Source organism: Hippocampus comes, unplaced genomic scaffold (genome assembly GCF_001891065.2).
Source record: "Hippocampus comes isolate QL1 unplaced genomic scaffold, H_comes_QL1_v1.1 scaffold45, whole genome shotgun sequence".
In the NCBI taxonomy this organism is placed as follows: domain Eukaryota; kingdom Metazoa; phylum Chordata; class Actinopteri; order Syngnathiformes; family Syngnathidae; genus Hippocampus; species Hippocampus comes.
In genome coordinates this window covers 848,404-868,970 of record NW_017805783.1, presented here as the reverse complement: position 1 = coordinate 868,970, position 20,567 = coordinate 848,404, and the positions used below count along the sequence as shown (strand labels likewise).

The 20,567-nt window shown below is 40.4% G+C and overlaps 1 long non-coding RNA gene across 1 annotated transcript; it reads right to left on the bottom strand.

The window, feature by feature from the left end:
* Positions 1-342: 342 nt before the first annotated feature.
* Positions 343-12,434, bottom strand: LOC109524942 (uncharacterized). The gene is made up of 3 exons (XR_002170051.1): positions 12,422-12,434; positions 2,594-2,599; positions 343-459 (listed from the first exon to the last, which is right to left on the bottom strand). It is a non-coding gene; the product is annotated as an uncharacterized LOC109524942 (long non-coding RNA).
* Positions 12,435-20,567: the final 8,133 nt, after the last annotated feature.

Genomic DNA, 20,567 nt, shown 5'->3' with positions numbered 1-20,567 from the left:
ACTTTTGAACCACCAATCTTGTGAAGAGCATGTCTTTGGATAGTGATATGTGGCACACAAGATGGCTTTTTAAGACACTGTTATGCAGAACATCTATCTATCCATCGATCCATTTTCGGAACCGCTTTATCCTCACAAGGGTCGCGGGGCATGCTGGAGCCTATCCCAGCTGTATTGGGGCACTAGGCGGGGGACAGCCTGAACTGGTTGCCAGCCAATCGCAGGGCACACATAGACGAACAACCATCCACACTCACAATCACACCTAGGGACAATTAGAGAGCTCAATCAGCCTGACATGCATGTTTTGGGAATATGGGAGGAAACCGGAGCCTCGGAGAAAACCCACGCAGGCACGGGAAGAACATGCAAACTCCACACAGGAAGGCCGGAGCAGGGATCGAACCCATGACCTCTGCACTGTGAGGTCGACGCGCAAACCATTCGAGCACCGGGCCGCTGCAGAACATCTAATACCTAGAAATAAAGCCCATGTTTACTCCCTACCTCATTATACCCCAATGACACACACACACACACACACACACACACACACACACACACACACACACAGCACACACACGTTGAGCTGGCATCAGAAAATTAAAGAGACACTTGAATAGGCTGAACATTGGCCCTTATGACAGGTTTGGAAAATGATATCAGCATTAAAATGAAGACATCTGTATTTGTTTTTTTTCTTTCTTTTTGTGATGACTTTTACCACAAATTGCAACACCTCTTTGTTGGGAGGTTTAGAGGGAGCATAGGCTGCTATTTTTCATCTCTGCCTATCCATGTCATAGAGGGAAGGAGACAAGCATTGTGATTCCTCTATTGTTTCCTGGCTTGGTTTGTCACGTTCCATTGTCACCTCGTGCCTGAATTGCTGACCAGTTGCCACCACAATTCATATGCATATTCCTACTCTTGGCAACGTCTGAGACTTTATGACATTAATTATGAGCTCCTATGAGGATAAACAAATACCCCCCGAACCCCCAATGTAAAATATTGTGCTGATGATGGGTTTATTTTTACAGGCTGAAGTGGACAAGAGTAGGAGTGTGCATTTGTATTTTGGTGGCAATCAGTTGCAGTTTACCATAATTTACAGAGGTTTTGTTAGAACACAATTGTCAGGTTATCAGAACAAAATCGGCTTGTTACCATCCAGACATAGGGCTCTGTGTCATGGATGCCCTCCGCCGCTCATGCAGTCAAGTAGCTCTGCGGCCGCCGTTTCTCAGAAAATGCGAACAGTGTCTCTTCTTCCTCTGTAAGCTCTGCATACTTGAAGTTCGCCGATCCGTCCTCAGTCCCTTCCAATAAATGTTTCGTTGAATGTGTTCTCACATTTAATATCATCACATGTAAGTGATCCAAAACTCACTCTAGGCAATCAAAAACAGGCTCAATAAAATCATTTAAATCTGCAGTAAAATTACAGGTCAAGCGCAGCAGTTACAATTATTTACAATAAGAGTCATAAAAACGGCCCCTGGATATCAACTGACACTTCACACATCCTGCATTCTCACTACGTCCTGTTACTATCAGGGCATAGGTGTTGGTCTTTCTCCCCACCTTAATCCCCCTCCGAAATGGCTGATGTCTGCTATTGATTCTAATCATAAATGCATTGTTGCCCAGTTGTTGAAGCTGTCCTTGCTTTTAGTTCCATTGACATATTTATTTTTGTTTGTTTGTTTGTTTTTATCTGTTATAATGAATTACTGTATGTGTGATTGGTCATGTCTTGTGTTGCTGGGCCTCTATGTCTGAAAATGAAGTTCCTAATGGATAAATAAAGTGATTTGGATTGGATTTGATGTCATTATCTCTGTGTGGAAAAACCTTTCTCTCATAAAAAACTTCATAAGAGAGTGCTTCATTAAATTAAATGCACAGAGAAAATACAATAGTTATTTGAGCTAGGGATTGCGAAAGATTTTAATTAATTGCGTAGATAGTTTCACGAGTATGAATATGCTGTATGTTATGTTACCTATTAAACTTTACCAAAAAATTAATTCATTAATTAATTAAAGGAAATATTGTATGCTGTGGTCAAAGGTCGTTTGTATCAATATTCAAAATAAGATACAGTACAAGAAGTGATTAACAAATAACTTGGAAACACAGTGGTCATAAAAGAAGCATGCGCCTCAGGGTTGGTTTCATGATGATTTACTGTAATTTGCAAGGGAGGTATGAGTAAACTGAAAACAGTTTATTTTGGCCAAGCTTTATGTTGGATGTGTTCACTATTTGTGGTCTCACCATTTTAATAACAGATTCTGCAGTGCCCCTGAGTGAGTGGCAGTTTGTCTTGCTGACATTTAGCTGTGTCTTCTATTAGCCCCTCCATTTCTCCAGGGAATTCACTCACTTCATAGTCACGACTAGGCACGCTGCACAAATCAACGTCCAAAGTTTTCAGACTGAAATAAGTCGTTTCTATTGTTACTCTTAGTCCATAAAAGAACTAGGCGAAAGGAGGCAGAAGGGCTGGGAAAATATGGACATGGAGATTAAGTCAGACTTCTTTTTAGGATGTGACCATTATTTTGGGCGTACTGCAGGGAAAGACCTGCCACTAACTGCTACAAAGCAGATGGTAGCAACACTTAATGATGCAAAGCAGCCTATATTGATATTCCTCATACTTACTATAGCTGTTATTCCAACAGAGTTGCCGGCTCCCACATGTCCAAAGCAGCCACTATATAGATACTATAGGATTTTGCACTCATTATTGTCTTGGCAGTGTTCATTCCTAAGTCTACTCGCTACTGTGGGTGAATGCAGCCACACCACCGTGTCTACGTTTCAAACATGTCACTCCCAGGCCCTCATCCTGATATCGGGGAACTTCAATCATGCCTGTCTCTGCCACTCTCCCAATTTCACACAGTGTGTGAACTGCTTCACAAGAGACAATAGCATACTGGACCGAATGGATGCTAATGCATGCACACTCTGGGCATTCTGATCACAACCTTGTCGGTCTGCAAGCAATATCCAGTGTATATGAAAAGGCTGCTGGGTTTTTGTGATATAAAAAAATAGACTGTGATAAAAATCTATCCATCCATCTAGGATCTGAACTGCTTCATCCTCCCAAAGGTTGCGGTCGTGCTGGATCCTATCCCAGCTGATTTCAGGCAATACGTGGGGGAGACCCTGAACTGGTTGCCAGCCAATCGCAGGGCACACCCAGACAAACAACCATTCACGCTCACAAATCACACCTACGGACAATTTTGAGTGATCAATTAACCTACTATGCATGTTTTTGGAATATGAGAAGAAACCAGAGTACCTGGAGAAAACCCACACAGGCACAGGGAGAACACGCAAACTCCATATAGGAAGGCCGGAGCCGGGATCGAACCCACGACCTCTGCACTGTGAGGTCGACGCGCTAACCACTTGTCCACCGGGCCACCTGTGATAAATAAATTTGTAAAATTTATCATTTCAAAATTGTTTCCAGCAATATTGTGAACCACAGTATGAGCTGAAAAATTCATTCATCCATACATCCGCTTCTGATCCGCTTATCCTCACAAGAGTTGTGGCGCATATCACTTGGGACCGCTACATCCACTACAACGGCTTTCCTCTGCCCTTTATCTATGATCACGTTCTATACACACACACACACATATATATATATATATACACACACACATACATATATATATATATACTGTATACACACACACATATATATATATATATATATACTGTATACTGTATAGCTAGACAATAAAGCAAAACATCAATGACATTTATGATTCAAATTTTGACGTGGCCATAGTTTGGATGCCTAGGAAAGAATCTAAATTGATAATCGTTAGAACCAGAGATTGAACGGAATTGTTCAAATTTAAAGGATGCCAAACCCTACTCTATGCTGTGTTTTTTTCTCAGTCATTTGTACCCCAACCAGTGACTCCAACATTTCCAATGAATACAATGCCGTAATGCTACATAATGACATTTAATACACCTATTTGCAGCGCGAATGCCTGTATTTCACAATACAGTCGAGAGTGCAACCAGCGCGAGAAACAAACAGAGATAGTGTGAGGAAAGTAGATAAAAGCAGTGGAGCTCACCCTGATTGTATCATAGAAATAGACCACATATGGCTCCCAACTTTTCCTTCAGAACTATTGTGAAGAGGTGTACAAAGCTGTGTTTTGGACTATTTCAACTGCTGGAATTAAAAAAAAAAATTGATCTATGAAATAAGAGATGCTGGTGTGCTGGAGCCTATCCTTGCTGTCTTCGGGAGTCGGTGGGGTATACCCTGAACTGGTCGCCATCCAATCACAGGGCACACTCACAATCACGTCATTCAAAAATCACAAATACCTGTACATTTGAAGTTAGATTGCCAGTTTATTTTAACAAAAGCACATTTGAGTCATGAGTATGTTTGGTATATTTGGACTATGTAACCCATGAACCCAGCCCCATTTCATGGTGCCGTGTCAACTTGTGTGACTATTGAAATAACAATCAAGGAATGAGGGGTAGGAGGCTACTGCCTACTATGTGATTATATCCTCACTGTTAGACTGCTGATCACAGTGTGGTAAATAATAATAGCCATTAAGGAAGGTTGTGTGAGATAACATGAAAGATTCACACTTGCATCCTCCTCTATCTTTGACTCCCATCATGATTTCTTCTCTCCTTTCTCTCTTTCGCATCTCTCTTCTCTCCAGTTCCCAGTTGTATTGCTCCCTTGCTCCCCTGCCACTGTCTCTCCTCAGTGTAGTTTCATGCAGGTTCAGCACCTACTGAGGACACAAAAGAAAGCAAAGGAGGCAAACGGCCTGTTGCGAACTCAAAACAGGGATTGGTTCCTGGAGAGATGCCCTGTTTAAAACAAAGACGTACAGTACCTGTATTTGTTGAGACTGCAAAAACCATTAATAAAGTCTGCGTTTAAAAAAATATAAAACCACAGCTCTCCTTTTTTCAGTAAATACAGGTGCGTCTTTGTCCGTCTCCGTGCCTTCTCTTCTTTCGTTCAACTTGAGAGGCGTTCCTGACCGCCTCCGAAAAATGCATTGGCATTTCCTTGATCATAGCTCCAACATAACTATCAGATGTCAGTCGTAGTTATTTATTCCTTTGTTGTGTATTCACAAATGATGAAATCACAATATAAATTCTGTAGGGAGGGGGGGGGCTATAGAATTTATTTTGTGATATCCTCGCTTGCTTTTCAGTTTTGATGTATTATTACAGTATCAACTTTCGTAGCTTCATTGAAGTAATCGTTAGTTCACGTTTTTCGGAGGCGGTCTTGAACGCCTCTTGAGTCGAAATGAAGAAGGCACGGAGACAGACATACCTGCATTCGTTGAGACTGTTTTTAAAAAACAACACCACAGATCTCCTTTTTTCGGAGCCGCAACAAAAACTTATTTCATAAAGCAGCGACACAGTTCACTGAACCAACAGCAAGTTATAACATTGTAAGCATGTCTCCAGCAAGGAGCCATCTTGGGGTCGACATAGTACCGTAATGACCATATACAAGATGCACCGGATTTTAAGGCGCTCTGTGAGCTTTTAAGAAAATGGAAGACTTGTTGGTGCGGCCTATAGTGCGGAAAATACGGTATCTGCATTTCCAAATATCTCCTTAAACATTGCCCATCTTTATCCGCTTTCTACCGGCTCACTGTTTTGTATACACTGTAAGAAATAAACATGTTAAATTTGGACCTTTGAGGGTCCAACGCAGTGGTTCTTAACCTGGGTTCGATCGAACCCCAGGGGTTCGGTGAATCAGTCTCAGGGGTTCGACGGAGCCTCTGTCATGGAGGGTAAGACACCCTCGACTCACTGTGTCAATTGGTTACGACTTGCCCGCTTGGCCATCACCAGCTGGTTCATTTTGTGCACAATTAAAAAAAATGCATACTTTATACTAATTACTTGTACTATACTAATTCTGTTTATTTTGTTCAGTTTTTAATTAATGCGTTTCTTATGTCTTGAATTTGTAAAAAAAATTATATTTTTATTTTTCAGTAATGAAGGGTTCGGTGAATGTGGATATGAACTGGTTGGGTTCGATACCTGAAACAAGGCTAAAAACCATTATTAACAAAATTTTTAAAAAATTTTCAAACAGTTTGCGTTTGTCTGTAAAGCCAAAATGTGGTTGTGTGGATCAAGGGTAAACTATGTGTCACCAATAAATCAATGCTGAGATACGCATTTTTCGCACTATAAGGCGCACCTAAAAGCATTTAATTTTCTCAAAAGCCGACAGTGCACCCTATAATCCGATGCACTTTATGTATGGAGTTACAATCTCTTTATATTCCCCAATGAGTTGTTTCCTTGTTAGTGTTCCTGTGCCATCTAGTGGTTATTAGCATGAATCCACTGCAACCGCAAAGGGTTCTGCCCCACACTAATTGACATGTGCAGTCAGCAACACACACTCAGACAACAACTTTGCGAGCGCTGAAACGAAGATAATACCAAAAGCATAGTTAACTATTGACCAAACGAAGGAAGAAGGAGACAAGCAAGACGTCAAAGGTCCAAAATAGTTAACAGACCCATTAAATGAGCTGTCAGATTTTATCAGCGGGTCGTCCATTTCTTGGCCTGCTTGGTTAAAAAAAATAGAGAAATGAATGAAATTCAATGTAAAAATATTAAATGAAATGATTAAAAAATAACTCCAATCAGTCTCCAAAACTCTGTCTTCACACAGCAGGTCTTCCTCGATGCCTGCCATAACTTTTACAATCCGTTCTGGCCTATCATGTAAAACAAGCATCTGACACATATAGATCTTGAAGCAACACATGTTCCTTTAGACCAGGTACTGCCTGTTGATCACCATATAAATGGTACATGGTTCTTAAACGTTTGAATTTTTGGTGCCAGTCGACCATTTCCTAGCTTGAGCATTAGCTGCTTTATGAAACCAAAGGTGTTCGTCATGCTCATCGGGTAGTTGAACTGAAGGGCATAGATCAGGGGTCGGGACCTTTTTGACTAAGAGAGCCATGTAAGCAAAATATTTGGAAATGTATTTCAGTGAGAGCTATATATATATATGAGTGCTGTCAGTTTAGCACGTTATAATCGGCGTTATATAAAACTGTATTTTAAAAGTGAATTCAACAAAATGTCAGTATAATAAGCCTCTGAATGTACAGTGATTTTTTCAAACATGTTCATAAAAATAAATAAATTCATATACATCGTACAGTACTGTATATGTTGCTCTATGTGAGTCGCTGTTGTTTTGCTGTCTTTCGCAGCTCCTCGCGGACCGTTTGCAGACTTTTTGCGGACTTAAAAAAAAAAAAATTATGTTTACTGGATTTTGTTATTCATAAACTAACCTAACTTATACATGTTTAAATCTATTAGTATACAGCATTAAGTCATGTTAATTACTTCAAAATCTACTTCTACATGCATGTATACCATTAAATTTGGCCTTATCGCGGGTGGTTTTGGTCCCCATTAACCGCGATAAACGAGGGATTACTGTATTCTTTTAAATCATTTTGTGATAATACTCGCCATTAATGTGAATGGTTTTCCGTTCCTCACGATTGCTAAAAATCCAGCAAAATGAGCGGAATTTTAGTCAGTTTGCCGGGTCCATACGCGGAGTTGCTGCTGGCTATCTTGCACCCTGCTCAGTAGCTTGCACGCTTCCTTTCCGCTGTCTCTCGCAGGGTATTTTGATGCGAACGTAGCATGGCGTGTGTCAAAGTGCCGCTTCACATTTGACCGTTTCATCGATGGTATTTTGTCATTGCAAATCAGAACAGAACCTGTTCTCTCCACAAAGGAGAATCCTTCGGTCCATTCGTCCTGAAGTCTACCATACTCGTCATCTTTTTTTCTGTTCGCCATTTTATTAGTTTCGGATTAGCTTTGAGCTAATGACCGAGCGGGCTGATTCAAAAGGGGGCGTTTACCGGTTTCCGCAGCAACGGCCTACGTAGGCCAGTATTATCCAATCAAAATTGCTCCTGGAGCCAACTCCAGCCGTGAACAGGAAATGAGCAGGAAAAAAAATCGATGGATGGATTAAACAAGCGAGAATATTTTGTTTTATCTGCGAGGCAGATGCAATCATCAAAAGAGCCCCATATGGCTCACGAGCCATGGGTTCCTGACCCCTGGCCTAGATGAATCAAAAACAAGGCAAAATGCCAAATGCAGGTTGGCCAACTTGTACTGTACATCATCACTTTCCCTTCCAACTTTGGATGAGTTAAACTGAGTCTTTGTTTCTTGGCTGGAGATGCTCTACTGTTGTTCAAGGGCACATAGGGTGGAGACGTGGAGAAGCCCGGACTCACTGTGGACACTAGTGGCTCACATATTGGGATAAAAACATCACAACACTGTGTCTTTGTTAACATGAGTAGCCTTCTTAAATTAAACTGCATGCACCGATTCATGTGAGTCTATTTTCCATTCTCTTATTTCTGCACACCTGCTGTATTTATGAAACATTTTTCTTTTCCTACTAATTAACCATCTAGCTTAACAATTGACTTGCTTTAAGCCCCTCATCCTCTGAAGTTATTCCAAAGGACTGTCAGTCATAGTTTCCAATTAATTTATATGTTAAACATTTATTTCTCATCATCTTTTTATCCTGACAGCATTTGCCACTATTTTCTCATTCTCCTTTCCAATTCGCACCTCATAGACAGCCTCCATGGCTCCTTCTTCTTCCTCCAAACTGGGTTTTATCTCACTTGCTGTTGCTCTGAGCTGTTCACTCTTCCGAATCTATCGTCCTGCAAGCTCACAATTCACGTGCACACATACCATTTCTCTTCTGCCGATCTCCATTCATCTTCTTTTAATTTCCTATTTTTAAAAATCATCCTGCCAACAGATGCGGCTCATTACCGATGTAATATAATGTAGCATAATGTAATATAATTTAACAGCCTACCCGTAGGTTCACGCATATTTTTTTATTGGTCTATATTAAAATCATCCTGTTTTCCGTGTCCCAAATGTTATTCATCATCAGGTCAAAATTTCTCATGACTTTGACAGGAAACAAACAATCACCAGCTATGTAACCAAACACCGCATTTGAACCGGTTTGGACGTAATATATTATTATTATTACATACCAACAACAACTCAGCTCTTGGCTCCCTGATGGACCATGACAAGGGCATCCCGTTCCTTAATTGTATTCCATGTCACGGAATAGTCAATCACTGCAGCAAGCGCTCTCTCTCTCTCTCTCTCTCTCTCTCTCTCTCTCTCTCTTTTCTCTTCCCTCTCTTGTGAACCGGTTTGGACGTAATATATTATTATTATTACATACCAACAACAACTCAGCTCTTGGCTCCCTGATGGACCATGACAAGGGCATCCCGTTCCTTAATTGTATTCCATGTCACGGAATAGTCAATCACTGCAGCAAGCGCTCTCTCTCTCTCTCTCTTTTCGGTTTCATGTCTTTAATCCAAATTCTCATCGGAATTTTCTTGACGTCATCTGAAGTTTAGACCCTGGCCAGGACAATTCAATTTATTCCTTCTCATGACAATTGACGATATCCACAGTTCATTTCCGAGCTACTTATTCATACGCTAACATCTCTGACATCTGACAGGTAACAGCCCCATTTCACGCAACCTTCGAAACTTATGGTACATTTAAATTCACAATTGGAATTTGAACATTCTAGGGTATACTGCATTCACACACAAGGTTCACTTTGTGAGAAAATTTCATCTGACATGACATGTCTTATCGGTGCACATGAATTCCCCTACTAAGCTTCTCCCTATTTGTCGATTTTTATTTTATTGATTATAATTTTGTTGTTTCTTTTACAATTAGGGGCCTTCCCCACTTTTGCGATTTATACTTATAATAAAATTAAACTTAGGGAAAGCATTTCCATGACCAACCAGCTAGCAGACCCGCCTCCACGGGACCTTTTAACTACCCCCAAGGCCATGTAGCCACAAGGGCACGAGCAGACCACATCCAACATGAGTAAAAGCATCTCCTCTTATTATAGTCAGATATTTTTTTGTTGAAAGCTGGCATCCCAGCGGACGGAGGCCCTGACTAGAAGTACGAATCCTTTTTTTGTGATGCCAAATCTGAAGTGTACGGTATTTCTTTTTGCGGAGCGAGGCCATCGCAGGATGCTTCAGAACCGCCGCCAGGCAATGATGGATTGGTGATAGAAATTAACTTCTCTGACTCTTTGATAAAGATTTCTATTTTGGTCTCATGCTGATGTCAAAAGTCTCCCAAAGATGATGGCACGTGCACGTTCCCTCTCTTGTGTCTGTTTTCTGATAGAGAGTGACATGAATATTCAAACTTACTTATTACATATGTGTTTCTAACACATGAAACACCTTAGTCTTTGTTACTTCTACTATTTCTCAAGACTGCAGGGTTACTCACCTGTGTCTCATCTAAGCACAGATGGTCACAATTAACTTCCTCTTCTGCTCTGAGAATGATCTGACATTCAAAGGGGAGACCATAAAAGTTTTACAATACTCATTGGAATGTCCGCTATCGGGGTCGCTTTGTGAATTTTCAACACCTCTCAGGCCATGACAGAGCCTTCTTGATACGAGTATAATTTAATCAGGCCAGCTTCTTTCATCTTAGGCAGCTGGCTAAAATAAAACTTCTCCTTTCTCATGAGCACTTTGAAACAGTAATTCATGCCTTTGTCACATCCCGGCTGGATTACTGTAATGCACTTTACTTTGGAGTCAGCCAATCCTCCATTAAGGATCTCCAGTTGGTCCAGAATGCTGCTGCTCGCCTCTTGAATGGTACTCGTAAGAGGGAGCACATAACTCCTACTTTGGCATATCTTCACTGACTAGAGTTCGTTTTCAGATCCTATTATTTGTTTTCAAATCTTTAAATGGCCTCGCTCTACCTTACCTCTCTGAGCTCCTTCGCTCCTGCCCGGTGCCTCAGGTCTGCGGGCCAGGCATTATTAGAGGTACCAAGAACTAAGCGGAGGCTCAGAGAGGATCGAGCCTTTTCCGTTGCTGTTCCCTCTCTTTGGAAGGACTCCCACTGAAAATTCGGTAAGCCCCCTCACTGCCCATCTTTAAAAGTCGTCTCAAAACTACTTTCTATTCTTTCGTTTTGACTCAGCATGACTCAGACTTGATTTTTAGTTTTACTGTTTTTGTACTTTCTACTGTCTTTGTTATGAATTTCTTGTTTTATTGTTTACTGTTGTATCTATGATATTTGCTCCATGTACAGCACTTTGTATACAGCGATGGTTGTTTTAAAGTGCTCTATAAATACAGTTCAGTTGAGTCCTCCCTTCATAATTAATTGAAGAGAGCTGATGCAATATCAGAGGTATTCTATATTATCATGTCCCTCAGTAGATACTCAACAACATGAATGGATTGGCACAAATTGCCAGAATGACCTCAGTTGACTTCAATGCCACTATATAACCACACTTACCATAGTTGAAATACAATTAAATGCCAACATTAGCACGTAACTCTAATTCTGGCCTCCACTCTGCACCCTGTACATTTTAGAGTTCATTTAAGGTTTATTTTCCTTTCAATTGTCTCGTCCCATGTTGCCTCGCTGAGCTTGCCCAACTCCACACACCTGCCCAGTGGCCAAGGCCAGCGGACCAGATGCTACTGGAGGTACGGAGAATTAAGTGGATGCTTAGAGGAAATCGAGCTTTTTTTCGTTGCCAGTCTTTCCATTTGGAACAACTTTATGCTCAACTCTATGTCCATCTTTAAAACTAATCTTAAAACTTTTTTAATCTTTGGCTTTTAACTCAGCGCATGAGACTCAGCATTGTTTTGGTGGGTTATTGTGTTAACTGTTTTTATGCTATTCATTTATTGTTTTAACAGTCTTTGTTTTTGTCTGTGAGCACAACTATGTCTGATTTGTATGCAGCTATGTTTGTTTTTAAAGTGCTCTATAAATAACGTTGAGCTGAATGTAAGAGAGAGCCTTAGTTGAGCACTGGAGACTCACCACCTTCACCCCTTTGTGTTGAAAGCAATTGCTACTTCATTTTGATGTTGCCATAACAATCACTATGAGGACAGCAATGTGAATGGCAAGAAGTCTATCTAAATAGGACTGGTAAATAATTCCTTCCTACTAAAGCTCTACTGTCTCTGCCTCTGGCGTGCCTGAGGGTAAGTTATCAAACCTACGGCCCACGGGCTAGATGAGGCCCGCAACCAGGTAGAAAGGTAAGCACGGCCCGACTGAATAAGTAGCCACCACAAATTTGTCAAATGGCCAATGTTAATTGCACTCAAGATACATCCCTAAACTTATTTCACTGCACTTTTACCATACCCCTGATTCCTTTAATTTGCACAGCAACAAAAATATGGTCATTCAAAAACTCTCATTCAAAGTGTTACATTTCTTGATATTTGCAAATTGATAAGCAAATCAACTTGTTCAAGCAAGTGGCCTAGATGTCATTGTTTTACACACAACCTTAATTCATGGTTTGTTAAAAAAAAAAAAAAAAAAAAAAAAAAAAACACAAACAAATACACATCTATTAAATATGACACATTCAACTACTGGTAACATACACATATATAACAAAGATTAACATCCTCATAATTTAATTAAATGCACAGTGCCACGCAATGCTACTGGGAATCGTAGATATGCAAATTAGGTTCAGATTGATATGACATGGCCATCCCGACGGCGACGTTCAAGCAAATTGTTGCCACTTTCCGTGATCATGAATGAATTCACAATGGGCGGGGGTTTTAATTGATTTGTTATTACAGCTTGACACAGAGTGCTCCAGTATTTGACATGATGTCATCACTTCTTTGTGAGTTTTCTTCTTCTTCTTCTGTCCAAGACAGTTTATACGTTATTACATGAGTGCCATCCAGTGTTCAGCCTGAGTCACCACAGTTGAATGAAACGGGAAATAAAGAACATGACGACAAAGTTGTGTTGCCAAATGTCAGGTTCAGTGTTACTTGATGCACTGCTGTATTCAATTGAATTGTTTGCACTTCACAGTACTGTATTCCTTGAAAAGAAGTTGTACAACCACACTTTTTCTTGCAGTGGATATTTGTGTTTCGTTGTATTTATTTATTTGAAGTTATATATCATGATTTTACTGATCCGGTCCACTTGGGAATTGATTTTCCTCCATGTGGTTGCCGAGCTAAAATGACTTTGACACCCTTGCTTTAGGTAATTTGTTTTGTTGATACCTTATTGTAGGAAATGAAAACCTAATTTGACAATAAAGTTGTACTTGATACTTGACTTGATAATAGCACCCCCACACACTGAGAAAAATGGCATGTTGATTTTACTCAATATTATTTTGTTAGGTGGTTGCATGACATACAATCGTTTGGATCCAGATACATTTTTAAAGAAGGCTATACATCAACTTCAAAATCTAATTCCAGATGATTCTATGTGTGACCACTTTATGAAATAAATATTAGTAAAATCAACATACAGTATTTTTTTCAGCCTCTTTCTGCAGCTGAAATGCCAACTCTTGTAATCTCACACACACACACACACACACACACACACACACACACACACACACACACACACACACACACACACACACAGTCTCTCTCTTGTCTCTATGCACCTGTGCAGGTCAGGCTTGAAAAAGAAGGATGTTTGAACCACTGTGTGAAGTTCATCAACAAAGTCAGTCTCAAGTTTTTTCCACACGACAGAAGCTGTTGAGATTTCGATGCATTTTGTGACTGATTTTGCCTCGTCTGAGTCGGTGTAAAATAAGACAATGCAAACACAATTCGGAACTGTAAATGGAAACTGTAATCACTTATCTTGAATAATCGAGAACATTAACACCCTGATATTTTGGCACAGAGCACATAAAACAGCCACTGCACAGTAAACAGCAGGTAACAGTGGAGGCAGGAACAGATACAAAGCACATCTCAAAACATTGATAATCATACAGAAGTTATACATAATATTTCAGTTTCAAACAACAACAAATAATGGTCTGGTTTCGGAGAAAGCCACGACAGTACAAAGGAACTATTACAGTGACTTGCTACATTTGCTTTGATGACAAAAAGCAGTACGGTCACCAGCAATACACAGACACAATACACAGTCGCAGCATCTGTGTGAGTAACTCAACAGGCGTGGCTGCGTCTGATCAGTGTCTTAACTGCACATAGTCTCTGCTCAGCCAAGTTTCATATTTACTACTGATCTGACACATGTACAGTACATTTCACAGTATATGGTCACCACAAAAGGCATGCCGTTGTTGTAACGTGTGAACTTGCAACTTTAAGGTTTTCGAAATAATGCTGAAGGCCGAAGAGGCTTGGTGCAGGCCCACACTGATTTCTAACAGCACCCTTTACACACCAGCACTCACAGAGGATGACAACACCTGCTCATATACAGTCACATGCACACATAAAACTTCGGCATTTTTGTCACGAAAATGGTTTCACTTGAAAATGATTACATATACTGTATTGTCAATACTGCTACTGAGTCAAAATACTAGTTTTCAGAACATCATCGACTTCAGTTGTTCTTTTAATTATAGAAAAATGGAGGATGGAAAAGATGTATTCCTAAGTGTTTATATGGAAACTTTGCATTCTTACGCCACAGAATTGTTGACTTTCCTGTCAGGAATCGGTCAATCAGTGTTCCACACACCATCGATTAATTATACATAGCAATACATGTAAAGTATATCTTTTTCTAATATCAAGGTTAGTTCTCCTTACAACACATGAGCAACAATTCACATTTGGTCAGTTAAAGAAGTGAACACCAGAAAGGTAGAGAGCTAACTGGAGTATTTTCACATAGTGACACATTCATATCGCCATGTTGTACAATGACAATAATTCACAATTATTTCTATTATTTCCAACCCTTGACTATCCTTGTTAAACACAATGTATGTGATGTTCTTTGAATTTCAAACATCCTACAGTTCCTGGAAAATGCATCCATCCACTTCCCAATTACTTACTTTTGGAGGTTTCACCCTGGTAATTAAATATATGACATGTTTTGAGCCAAGCTCGGGCCAACTGGGCACACGCACAACCTGGAGAATGCACCTAAGTCTCAACGTGCATGAATGTTTCATCAGGGGCGGAGCTACAAAGTGGTCAAGGACACCCCTTGTTACTCTGTGGCCACCTCATACTTAGGGGATAATTTTGACATCTGTGATATTTTTCTGCCATTTTCACACGGATGCAGGATTTTTAAAATATTGTTTTTCATATATATATATATATATATATAGTGTGTATGAACCACAAATTTAAAGAATAAACGTACAATGTAAATTTCCCCAGTGTGGGACAAATAAAGGATATCTTAATCTTACAATTGATCTGAATGGTCTAAAATAATGTGTTTTGGGAGAACATTCAAGTCTTCCTTATAACATCAATGAGTTAGTTTACACGATAGCAAGCAATCAACATATCGCAGAATTGTTTATCATACAAAAATATGCCATAAACCACTCTTGAACACACACTCATAATACAAGCAAGAACAAACCTGGTCAGTAAAAAAAGCAACATTTAGAATTGTAGAGCAGAAAGAGACTTTTGCAGTGACACAAAAGTCTTTTTAGATGTGATTTGCGTGAATGAGCCATTGATCTGTGTATGCAATATGGCGTTCGCCGTCTGTGACAATAGCTCACCCGATTGCCTGTTGGATAGCGAATCAATGAATGAGCTTTAAGTAGGCTATGAAAGCAAAGCCACTGCAAAGACAATGGCCTTATCGAGTAAATGATGCTCAGCAAAATGTTGCTTTTGACTTGGATTGATTCCTGCTTGATTATGAGCGTGATGGGCATTGGACGTGTGGATTTTATTTCATGAAATCCTGACCCCCCCACTGAGGTGTCGTGTCACCCTGGCCACCCCACTGACAAAATTCTGGCTACCCCCCCGAGCCCAGTGTACATATCCACATGTGTGCTCTTCCCACCTCTCGGCTGTAATTAGCATGATTGGACGGCGAGGGATGGGGAGAAACAGAGGAAGATATGACGCTGATGAGACCACACACCCTGCTGTGGAGCCTGCCCGGCGCCTCGCCATAATAAATAACAACCTTGAGTCTGCAGAGTGTGTTGCAGAGAGAGACAGCACTCACAAACAAAGTTGATTAAACATTCATTAAAGGCCCGGCATGTTCACCTGACCCGGTCAAATGACAGCAAGTACATATCATCTATTCTATTGTGTTTTTCTTTCCCACTAGGCAAGAGACAACAAATATGATGAATGACATGCTAATTTGTTGTTACTGTTCACTTCCCATTCTCAGTGCTGTCTCAGCTGCTGCACCACAACAATGGCCGGTCTTGCAGTACAGTATATCAAATTAGGCTGAAAATTACATTTGGCTGGGTGTGTTTGGATTCTTCTAATGCAACTCTATCATTTAACTTTGTACTGAAATGAAATCTGATCAAATTTGTTGGGTAACATTCCCTACTTACATGAACAGATCAGATCAGAAACAAATAAACATTTTCACTCCATATAAAAGAACAAATGCAAGCTTATGAGTACTTGGTGAAGGTAGGCAACTTAGGAATGGAATATGACACCGTGTCACATTCTTTTCTGACATAGGCAGGATAGGAACCAATCAAAGAGTGAGTGTCATTTACATGACGCGAATCTCTTGACGGTGAAAGAAAAATTCTTTGGACAATGATGCTCAATTTACAGCCGCCAAGCCACTTGGTCCCACCATCTACATAATCAACAAGGAAACAATTCTCATCTTTAAGAGCTCATTCAAATGCAAAAACACGTGCGGGCAGAAACACGACAAGGCCCCACTGATCCTCAAGAAAGGAAACATCGAGAGGCAGGTTGGATGCTGAGTCTAATCAGATGACTCGAATTAGAACAACCCTTACGCGTTCGCTCTCCCAGAGCCTTCTGTTTGGACTTGTCTGTTAGTGACAAGACTTGCTTGCCAATGCAGTCATGCAAATGATGCCAATATTGTCCGTCATCCTGATGGACCTCTTCCAACTAAATTAAATCTGGATTGAATAAATTACTGGCTACAGTCGTGCTTAAACAGCAAAGTTCAAAGGGCACAAAAACACTCCAGTGTGCGAGGACTGTAATTATTGTCTTTGTGTTTGTTTGTTCCCCCCCATTAGAATTTTTCAAGTCGGGCGGCCCGATAGTTGAGTGGTTAGCATGTCGACGTTCTCCCCGTGCCCGCGTGGGTTTTCTCCGGGTACTCCGGTTTCCTCCCACATTCCAAAAACATACAAGGCAGGCTGATTGGACACTCCAAAATTGTCCTTAGGTGTGAGTGTGAGTGTGAGCGCGAATGGTTGTTCGTTTTTGTGTGCCATGCGATTGGCTGGCAACCGGTTCAGGGTGTCCTCCGCCTACTGCCCGAAGACAGCTGAGATAGGCTCCAGCATCCCCCCGCAACCCTAGTGAGGATAAAGCGGTTCGGAAAATGAATAAATGAATTTTTAAAGTAATTCCTGCCCAGCATGTACAGGTGGAAACGTGAACTACATGGCAGAGCAGGAGAAAGATGCAGAATTTGGTAGTTTGTCAGATGCTGTTAATTTGCTCACAAAAAGTTCAGGATATTCAGCTTTTGGGGGGAATTTTGGGATAAAACTAAAATGCACTGCAACGCTTCCAGGTAAACTATATTTGACTTTATTTTTTATATAGCGAAAAGCTATGATGGACAGTCCCTCCCATCCCGACCAGCCCGCCCTGACAGCACTGGTTAGCTCCTTCAGCCAGAGACTGTTACACCCGCGCTGCAAGAAGGAGAGATACCGCTGCTCGTTCCTACCGACTGCTGTCAGGCTGCTGAATAAACATGCGTGAAAACCTGTAACCATTGTAAATAGCACAGCCACCTTATGCTGCATATATGCAGTTGCATATATGCTTGTTTCTATATCTTATATTTACAGTATATTGCATTCTATACTGTGTACAGTTCTTTTTCTGAAACATTTATTTATTTTGTGCATGCATCACTTTGTTTTTTCTTTCTACCCCAATTTTGCTGCTGTAGACTGCAAATTTCCCCAGTGTGGGACAAATAAAGGTTATCTTATCTTATCTTATTTTACCTTTGAATGCAGGTGTCCAACTGTTCAATGGTTCTGCGATTTTTGTACAACTTGTTCTCGAGCAAGGATCTGAATGGAAATTTTCACAAAGGTTATTTGATCCATGACTGACTAAGACATTTCCTGGTTCAGTCAGACTTGGCATGTTAACAGTCCTGTTCATTATGACATGATGGAACCATGACATCACCTTATTGAGTGATCAACAATGAATCATGGACGTGTAAATAAAAACATCTGTCATAAATTTTGCTTTTCAGCTCCTCTCTAAAGAACAAGTTCTACTGACACATTGACCAGTTGTACACTCAAAATGTTTAAAGAATGTCAAATAATGTCAAATTTAGTTTAGGCATACTGTACCTGTAAAGGTTGAAGTGTATTTGAGGCTCATCCTGAAATTTGACCCAAAAGACACATTCCAAACTTTTTGTGTGTAGTCTATGTAGTGGAAGAAAGGCAAATGCTCGGATGAAGGTTAAATTTGCAAATACTTGGCGCAGGGTTTCACTCATCCTGGGCAATCAACAAAGTGTTTCAGCACACTCGACACCTAAAGTCCTTCACTGGAATGAGCGCACACACACATGCATCAAACTTGTTTTGTCAATGCAGTCCCTTCCCACCGCCAGTTATTAATGGTAATTGCCACCTCTCAATAAAAGACTCAAAATAGACCACAACATCAAAGCCCAAGTACCAGTACACTCTCAAATGTAGACGCATAATTTACAGCAAGAATAATTATGAAGAAAGTGTTAAGTTTAATGTTAGCTCTTCTTTAGAGGGTAGGCATTACCTAGCAATCATAAAACGTTTTTTGTCTTAAATAACACAATCAACCAACAGACTAAAAAAAAAAAAAATGGACAGCAGATTTGCACATGGCACAGAAAAATCAACGACAAGGACAAAAATAATGTTTCTTGTGTACCTCTGTTGCGCCTATTTAACATCCATCCATTTTCTAATCCGCTTATCCTCACGAGGGTCGCGGGGCGTGCTGGAGCCTATCCCAGCTGTCTTTGGGCAGCAGTCTGGGGTATACCCTGAACTGGTTGCCGGCCATTCACAGGTCTATTTCACATTTGGGAAAATATGTGACATCTGATTGAAAATACTCATGTCAACAAATATACTCAGGTGTCATCGTTTTAAATTAAAACGTGTAAAAAATTTTGGAACTGTCATGTTCCATTTGTGTTTGTTGTTTCAGCTCCAGGTGCTGTGAAGGGCGTTTCCCTCCAGCAGGCCCACTTGATCCTTGTTCCCAATCAAAGCCTTGCCAAGTATTTAAGGACTGCCAAATTGTCACATCTCTGTCAGATCATTGACCTTGCTCGCTGTACTGCCTTAAGTGATATTTTCTAGACCTTCTTGCTCTTGTCCATTGTCACTCTTGTCTGTTTTGATTACGGCTTGTAAGGGTTTTTGTTATATTGATTTTTGACGATTTTGGTTTCACATGTTTGGGCTCTTGCTCTTTCATTTTATATATTTTCAGGTTTTGCTCTTACCTTGCCTTTTGCAAGCACTTTCTGTTCTAGTTTTGTTTTCCTGGCTTTTTTTCGATCGCGACTGTACTTTGTTGTTCCTGAAATATTTTTGTTACAGATTTTATTTCCATGAACTGAACAATCTGTATACAGTGAATCGTTGCCCATCACAATGGTTCCATCCCCTCCCCAGCCCCCCCACACACATGATAGGTGATAATGTACGATGAGGAGCATTTAAAAATATATATATATTATCCCTCCCACACACTTTAAACACATTTAAATGGAAATGCAAGTATAAAATTTTATGCTGTAATCGAAAAAAGTCAAATCTGCTTTCAAGTGACACAAACACGATAACACTGTTGTTTGACATTTACTCAACTCCTGAGAACAACATATCTGTGCACATGCCCAAAAATCAGGTCGCTGTTCATGCTGATCCAAAAACTGACAACATTGTGACAACATAGAAGTAAACTAACACTATATTAAGTTGAATGCCATTTAATTTGGCCTGGACTGACTGAGGGCGAATGGCCAGCAATATTCGACTGTCTGTTGTCAGCCATCAGTTCCCCTGGACATGACTCCCAATTTAGATTAAAAAAAAACAAAAAAAAAAAACAAACAAACATCACTGTTTTTGTATAATTGTTTAGGTTACAATAACAAATGCGACTTCCAATGTGAACTGAACGTGACCATGAAGTGACACACCTGCACACAAAACATGTGAAATGACACGCAATGAGCACAAAATACAACATCACATGGTGAAGTAGTTACAGAAGTAGGTAAGGGTGATCGTGAGGAGTCTCCCGCCTCTCCTCGTGCAGCGCATATTTGGC